The sequence below is a fragment of the Lactuca saligna genome, chromosome 4 (genome assembly GCF_052625555.1).
Source record: "Lactuca saligna cultivar CGN05327 chromosome 4, ASM5262555v1, whole genome shotgun sequence".
In the NCBI taxonomy this organism is placed as follows: domain Eukaryota; kingdom Viridiplantae; phylum Streptophyta; class Magnoliopsida; order Asterales; family Asteraceae; genus Lactuca; species Lactuca saligna.
This window is the reverse complement of record NC_136420.1, coordinates 168,663,230-168,671,410: the sequence shown is the minus strand read 5'-3', so window position 1 is coordinate 168,671,410 and position 8,181 is coordinate 168,663,230. Positions and strand designations below refer to the sequence as shown.

The following is an 8,181-nucleotide window of genomic DNA, read 5'->3' as shown; positions in this document are numbered from 1 at the left end:
TTATGTGTAATTTCATGTGTTTATGTGATAAATGGCTTACAAAAAGAATAGAAATTCGAGATCTATGGCTCTTAGAGAAAGTCACTAAAAATTACCCTCTAAGATTAAAATATACATATTGCAACATAAAACCCATTTTTGGGCTAAAATTGTCAAACAAACAAAAGTTGGGTTGAAAAATTACCATTCACGGTTTTCTTAAGGGCTAAAAGATTCAAGTCAGTAAAAATAAATGTTTTTATGGATATCATACTCTTTTAAGGGCTACAAGTGTAAATTGTAGTTTAATGGGTCAAATTTTGGGCTTTTCGGCCCATTAAGCCCTAATTTGCGAGAATCCCAATTTTTAAGGGGGTGAAATGATAAACTTCTCAAACAAGGGGTAAAAAGGGTAACTGAAACTAATTCAAGGGTCAAAATGATGTATTTTCCAAACAAGGATACAAAATATAAACTTTTTGGATTTTGGACCAAAATTGTAAAAGTTACAAAAAAAGTTTGGGCTTAAATCGAAAAACACTTTTCTGGAAGGGCTGAAACTGATAAAAGTAAATTTGAACTAAAACCACCACTTAAACAAAGTCTATGGGTCAAAAACGACAAGAAAATGGTTTTTAGGGTCTAAAATGTCTTTATATATATATATATATATATATATATATATATATATATATATATATATATATATATATAAGGGACTAAATTGTCATTTTTATTAAAGAAGGGCTGAAAAGGCCAACCCAATATTTTGAGTCAATTATTTTATTATTAAGATATTTGGGTCAAAATTTCCAAACCACGACTTATGAAAAATGACAAGATGATTATACATAAATTTCCAAATATCGTTATAAACGACCGTCCGGTCTCGTATCGACACCAATTTAACAATTGTTCAATTAAACATTTCCGACATCTATACTATACCTAAAACAAGTAAACATTAAATCCTTTGGGCTTGAAAGTTCCAAACATGCTTATTGGGTCTTTGTGACCTATTAACATGATTTTTGGGCCCAAGGGGATAATTATAAATGTTATTAGACTTTCTATGACCCAATTTCATATTTAAGGGACCCTCAATGGCTTTTAAGTGCGATTGGGCCTTAGTCGCCCATTAGCATTGCTTGTAAGGTCGATAATCAATAGTAATCAAAGTCAATTGGGATTTAGTGAGTAATAATGGGTGGCACCAATGTGTATCGGTCGTAGTCTGTAGTTATAATCAAAGTCTCCTGGAGGGAGAGCGAGAGTTTGTGTATAGATCTATACAAGGGTGACCCCCCACACCTCAGCTGTTCGCTACAGTTAGACTCGGTTAGTCTAGGGTGACAAAATCTTAAGATAAATTCCGACGTTCACTAGAGTGCCAAGACATACGAATTAGTCATTATCATGCATGGTTATAACGACTCACATAAATAAATCCAATACTAATCAAGTTATCAAGATAAATCAAAATCATTCAAGGATGGGATAACAATACGAACAGTTGTACAATATTTTGTTTATTTTTGGAAAACATCGGGTTTTCCGGGGAAGTTCAACAATTTTTCACAGGTACTTTTAATACGAAGTTTTTCAACTATACACATTTTGAAATCATCATGCATATATTTACGGATCTTCACACTTTTATACAAACAATGATCTTTTCAGAAAATATCGGATTTTCTGGGTTGTTTTCTTACAAACTACACAAACATTTTCATATCAAACTGGCTTATGAACTCACCAACATTCCATATGTTGACCATTTTCAAAATAACTTGTATTCTCAGGTAACAGGTAAGCTAAGCAGTAGTACCAAGTTATGTTAGAGGGTTGTGCTTTTGAAAACTATCAAACAATTTATGTTATGGATTCGAAATGTTAAAACAATGTATTTGATGTGAACAAATTCAGTTGTAATATATTGATGCATGGTGATGCTTATGTTACGATTCATGTATCTTCATTGTGATGATATTCAAATTTAGTTAGGTGAGCCCTCGGACATTTCTGCCGTCTGGTTCGGGGGTGTGGCATTTATCTCCAAGATTCACACTGAATTCCAGATCAAGGATCTCGATCACCTCAGCTACTTTCTCAGTTTGGAATCCAAGCGTGTTTCGTTCATTTTGTTTCTTAGTCGGTCCAAATATGCTCATACTATTGTTTCCCGTGCTGGCCTACTTGAGTCGAAGCCCGTGGCGACCCCTCTATCCTGAGTGTCTCTTTTGTAGCATATGGTACACCTTATGAGGATCTGACCCATTATCATTCTCTTGTTGGGGGCTTTGTAATATTTGACCATCACCCGTCCTGATATTTCTTATGTAGTTAATCAGGTTAGCTAGTTTCTTAAGGCTCCTAGTATTGATCACTATCAGGCGGTCAAGCGGCTTATTTGATATGTTAAGGGCACCCTCTCCTATCATCTTACTTTTTCAAGACCTACATCTACGAACCTTCTTGGTTATTCTGATGCGAATTGGGCTCGTTGTTTTGATACGCATCAGTCCACCTATGGGTACTCGATCTTCCTGGGGGTTAATATTGTATCCGAGAGCGCCAAAAAGCAGCGTACGATCTCTCGCTCCAGCTGTGAATCTTAATATCGAGCCATGGCTAACAATACTGTTGAACTCATATGGATTACTTACTTGTTGTGTGAGCTTCACTTTCTTCCCACTGGCCGTCCGACCATCTTGTGTGATAATCAGAGTACCCTATTTCTCACACAAAACCCAGTGTCTCATTAGCGTGCCAAACATATCGATCTTGACAACCATTTTGTTAGTGAGCTCGTTGTATCTGGGACACTCGTTACCATGTTTGTTCCTACCAAGCTTCAGGTAGCAGGCATTTTTACTAAAAGCCTTCCACGACAACAGTTTGAACAGTTTCGTCACATGCTTCGCCTTGGACCGCCACCGATTCGCTTGAAGGGGGATATTAGACAAATACAGTTCTTGTACCATTATGTATTTATTCATTAGTTAGATGGGTGTTCATGTAAGTTATTTATTAGTTGCAGCGGTGTTCTTGTAACTTATTTACCCCCCTCTCTCTCTCTCTCTATATATATATATATATATATATATATATATATATATATATCATCGTAACTCTCGTGTATCTACAACAGAGAGTTTTTTCATTAACTTTCAAAGAACCTAATTGTCTTTCTTTCTCTCTCTCTCTCTCTCTCTCTCTCTCTATATATATATATATATATATATATATATACTAGCCGTCTACCCGCGCAAAGCGGCGGGGCACGTGAGTTCTTTCGGTGATATGTTTCCATTACAAAATTGTTATGTTAAAAAAAAGTACATGTTGAAGACAATATAATCAAACTATGGTGTTATTTGTTACATCATGCATCAAATAACCAATAAAAAGCAACCAGTCAAGACGACACAAAATATTAATCGTGCAATACTTCTTTATATACCACATTTGCTGTATAAACCCCATCACCTTTTGAATTTTCGTTAGGCTTTACTAATACTTTTGTATTGCAACGTGAAACCCCTCTGGACAATGCAACATAAAGTTGTCCATGCAAGAATACTGGTTCTGGAAGATAGATACCTACATATGGAATTGTTTGTCCCTGAGCTTTATTGATTGTCATTGCAAAGCACAATCGAATAGGAAACTGTTTCCTCATTAGAGGATCGATGGTTGCTACTAATTGCTTGTAACTGGTATTGGTTTCATATCGATGGATGTGGATTCGCATATGAAATCAATTGTGTTCGCATCTATGAAATCAGTTTGCATATGACAACAATTGAGTTCGCATTTGGTTTTGTGGGTCAAAACAGTTCGCATAAGAAGTTCACGATTTGTTTGAGGTTAATTGATTTTGATTTCGCAAGCTTGGAGTCGGAGATCTGGATTGTGTTTGCATCTATAGAATGCGAGGAGAATTTAATGGTGATATTCAGTTCGCATTTGGTGACACAAGTACGTGGTTGATGATTTTTGGTTGGTTCGCATTTGAAATTAGTGGGTTTCGCATTTGGCTTCGTATCTGGGTTTCTCAAACAACTGAAATGCGAATATGAGACAACTGATTAATTTCTCAGTTAATGCGATGAAATGCGAATGAACTCAAAGACGGATGGATGCAAGATGCGAAGAATTTGAATGAAAATGCGAAGTTTTTAATGTATAAATGCGAATTGGGGAAGAAAGCTTAGAGTTTCGCATTTGGCACCTGATCTTTTCAAGAAATAATATAAGTGGTCCAACTTCGCAAAATGGGGTCATTTAATCAGAAAATCGATCATTCTTCAAATATGACATTTAATCAGAAAATCGATCTAAAAATGAGACATTTGGTGTTTATCGATTTTTCAGGGTCGACGGGTTGTATGAAAAGCGAAGGCTGAGTAATTGAAAATTAGAGGATCGATGGTTGCTACTAATTGCTTGTAACTGGTATTGGTTTCATATCGATGGATGTGGATTCGCATATGAAATCAATTGTGTTCGCATCTATGAAATCAGTTCGCATATGACATCAATTGAGTTCGCATTTGGTTTTGTGGGTCAAAACAGTTCGCATAAGAAGTTCACGATTTGTTTGAGGTTAATTGATTTTGATTTCGCAAGCTTGGAGTCGGAGATCTGGATTGTGTTCGCATCTATGGAATGCGAGGAGAATTTAATGGTGATATTCAGTTCGCATTTGGTGACACAAGTACGTGGTTGATGATTTTTGGTTGGTTCGCATTTGAAATCAGTGGGGTTCGTATCTGGGTTTCTCAAACAACTGAAATGCGAATATGAGACAACTGATTAATTTCTCAGTTAATGCGATGAAATGCGAATGAACTCAAAGACGGATGGATGCAAGATGCGAAGAATTTGAATGAAAATGCGAAGTTTTTAATGTATAAATGCGAATTGGGGAAGAAAGCTTAGAGTTTCGCATTTGGCACCTGATCTTTTCAAGAAATAATATAAGTGGTCCAACTTCGCAAAATGGGGTCATAAAAAGACAAGTGCAGAATTTTCATTTCGCATCCCTGTAGTCTTCGCAAAATGGAAAATTTTACCCAGTTTCGCATTTGGGGTAAATTTTTTTGAGAAATTGGAATATTTTCAAACTTTTTTTCTTAAAGAAAACACATTGTCTTCGTCTAAGAGAGGGAGAAAAACGATTAGGGTTTATAAGGGAAATACTTCATGGCAGTGGGATTTATAGCAGGGTTTATAAGGTGGAGAGAACAAACACACGTCTGCTATGAGATATTTTAATCAGCTGCAAATGCAACATTTAAAGGATATTTGTTGAAGCGTATTAGGATGAAAAGGTTTTAAATTTTGAATGACCATGAAATTAGGATTTTGCTGAGAAATATAAGGAATCAAAACAAATTTAAAATTTAATATTATTTTATTAATGGTTGTTTGTAATATTAGCTTACTCGTTTGTACGTCTTAAAAAAATAATATTATTATATTCAATCTATTTATAGAAATAATTAGATTTCTTTTATAAGTAGTAAAGATATATATCTATACTACCTTATAATAGAAATCCAACTATTTCTATAAATAGATTCAATATAATAATATTATTTTTTTAAGACGTCCAAATCATTAAGCTGATAGTACAAGTAATCATTAATAAAATAATATTAAATTTTAAACTTAACCCTTTTATATAAAATCATACAAAAAATAATACAATAAGTACAAGTTCCCGATGCAAGTTATTTTCAATTTGACCCGGCTTCTCGGCATTATCTGTTCATTTAAACTGGAGACTTATTCAACTTGGAAAGTAACCAAAAAAATCGCTTTGGTAAATCCTCCCGCTCTACAAACCGGCCACTGCTGTTTCTTTTCCCTTTCTCGGTGACTCATCCCAACCTCTTCGCTATGTGTGTGCTGGAAACCAAGAATTGTTTGAATATCAAGAAGGATGGTGCTAAGAAGAGCGAAATAAGCTTCTAAAGGGTGAAATCAGCCATAGAACCTTAATGTACTGACTTCAAAATCAAATTCAGATGCATGTATTTGCTATTGTTCATGATTTTTAGATAATTTTCTTTCAAACTTCGCACCACCACCATCACGCCCTAAATTCACTCTTTGTCTAGATCCCAAATCCCTAAAACTCACCTCGATCTTGATATTTTGCAGGTAGGAGACAGCCTAGGATTTCTCTCTACACCCAACCATCTGTTATTGGCCGCCACTAAGCTCCTTAGAATCTATTTTCTCTATGGCGTCCGCCTTTTCAATCCTCCTGATCTAGAACATCCCAAATAAAGCTAAAATGGTTTTTCTTTTGCTATTAGGTGCGCAGGTTGAGGTCTCACTGGTTATACATCTACGATCTCTTACAGGTGGTAGTTCTCGTGGGGAACTCATTGACTGGGCAAACCAAATGGATTTGACCTATATTCTCTTTGATTCCAGGTAAAGTTTTTTTTTTTTTTTTTTTTTTTTTTTTTTTTTTTTTTTACCTAGCTTCTCTTTTATTTCAAACCCAAAATGGATTTTTTTTTACGTAGCTTCTCTTTTATCTCTGGTTCAGGAACTGAATCGTATGTTTTTTTGCATGCTCCTCATCTTGTCGATGATTACTACTTGAATTTGTTGGATTGGGGAAGTGGCATTCGTTTTTACATCTTGATTCGATTCGATTAACAATCAGAAATAACACCAAAAACTGTACTGGAAATTTGATTTTTCGCATTGTAAGAAATGGAACGAATTCAGGGCGTGCTGGGTGGAAGCTACAATTACCCAAGCCAAATGATAGTCTTTACGTGAGTAACATCAAATCAATTTCTGTAATTTTGATATGATTCTTTGAGTAGATTCGTTTAATCAAGGGCAATTAAAATGAGCTTTTTGTAGAAAATGCACATGGCCTTAGTTATGAGAATCGTCGGCACCGCCTCTTCTTAACTCAAATTTTGTCTGCTATTCAGCTTCAGCTGTCAGGTAAACTTCCGTTTTCTCTCGATTTCTGTTTATTAAGAAGTAATTCGTGTAATCTTCTTTCTTCTGTCTAATTTTTGTCTGATAAGAACTTGATGGTTTCCAGTCTTGATGGTTTCCAGTCTGTAAGCTGTAAGTTTGCATGTTAATTTGATTTCATTGTGGATTTTAGTTCCGATTACATGTTACTTTCATTTCAATTTTGTGTATGTATTGGATTTCAGTACTCATGGATACCATTGGACCTTACCACGACCATTCCTCATTCCTATTATCTTTCCAGCTATATTTTTTCTCTGATCCTCAGATTTGTCCGGTTGTAGCGATTAATGCTTCTTATTTCTCTTATTCCCCATCCTTAAGGTAAAAACCGTAACTTTTTAGGTTCATTTCCAACTTTTGTTTGAAGTTTTAAAGGCATCTGCTAAAGGGTGAAATGGTCAATAGCCTTATTTCCCTTTTTAGTCCAAAAGAAGCAGCAAAGGGATGAAACATGAATAATATTGAATATTTGTATAGAATCCTATGTAGGGACTTTTTTATTTTTGTCATAAACCTGACCACTAAGTTGTGTACATGGAAGTGCAGGGATGGAATCCTACATATTGTTAAATTTGTGCATGTATGGAAGCATGATATCACTTGGTGTTTTGCAAAAATGTTGTTGAATTTGTGCTTTATCTATTTTATTAACTGTCACATGTAAAAGAAACATAGCTTTTAACTTATTGAATGAGACACTGGTTATGCCCCTGTGTTTTATTATTTTGTTTTCGTTATTGTCTGATATCGAATTAAAAATCAATCAAACATTTGGGGAATCTAATGATTTTTTCTCTTGAAGCATTTGTCTATTTGTGACTAATGTTATTACGTAATAACTACCAATCATGAGGGTGAATTGTATTAATTGATAAAACCTTTGACCATAGTTGTTGTCATGCATTATATTCATTTTTTAGTTTGTAAAATAATTTTTAGTTTATTATGATTTTGCAGATAGACATCACATTTGTAGATGAAACTATTTGTAAGATGAAGTTTTTTTTGGATCTAAGAAGATTCGGTTGAAGTTAAGAGTTGGAGTGATAAAAATTGCAATGCTACTGATATTTAAGTTTTATTGCTACTTAGATTTAGGTAGTATCAAGGACTACAAAGAGTTTTAAAACGTGCATAATTTACTGGTTGTGAAATTACTGTGGTGGACATCAAATTGAGCAT

At 34.7% G+C, this 8,181-nt stretch overlaps 1 long non-coding RNA gene across 1 annotated transcript; it reads left to right on the top strand.

Annotated features, from left to right (window-relative positions):
• Positions 1-5,810: 5,810 nt before the first annotated feature.
• Positions 5,811-6,962, top strand: LOC145038916 (uncharacterized). Its single transcript, XR_013679631.1, has 4 exons — positions 5,811-5,989; positions 6,151-6,429; positions 6,548-6,782; positions 6,874-6,962. It is a non-coding gene; the product is annotated as an uncharacterized LOC145038916 (long non-coding RNA).
• The last annotated feature ends 1,219 nt before the right edge of the window (positions 6,963-8,181 follow it).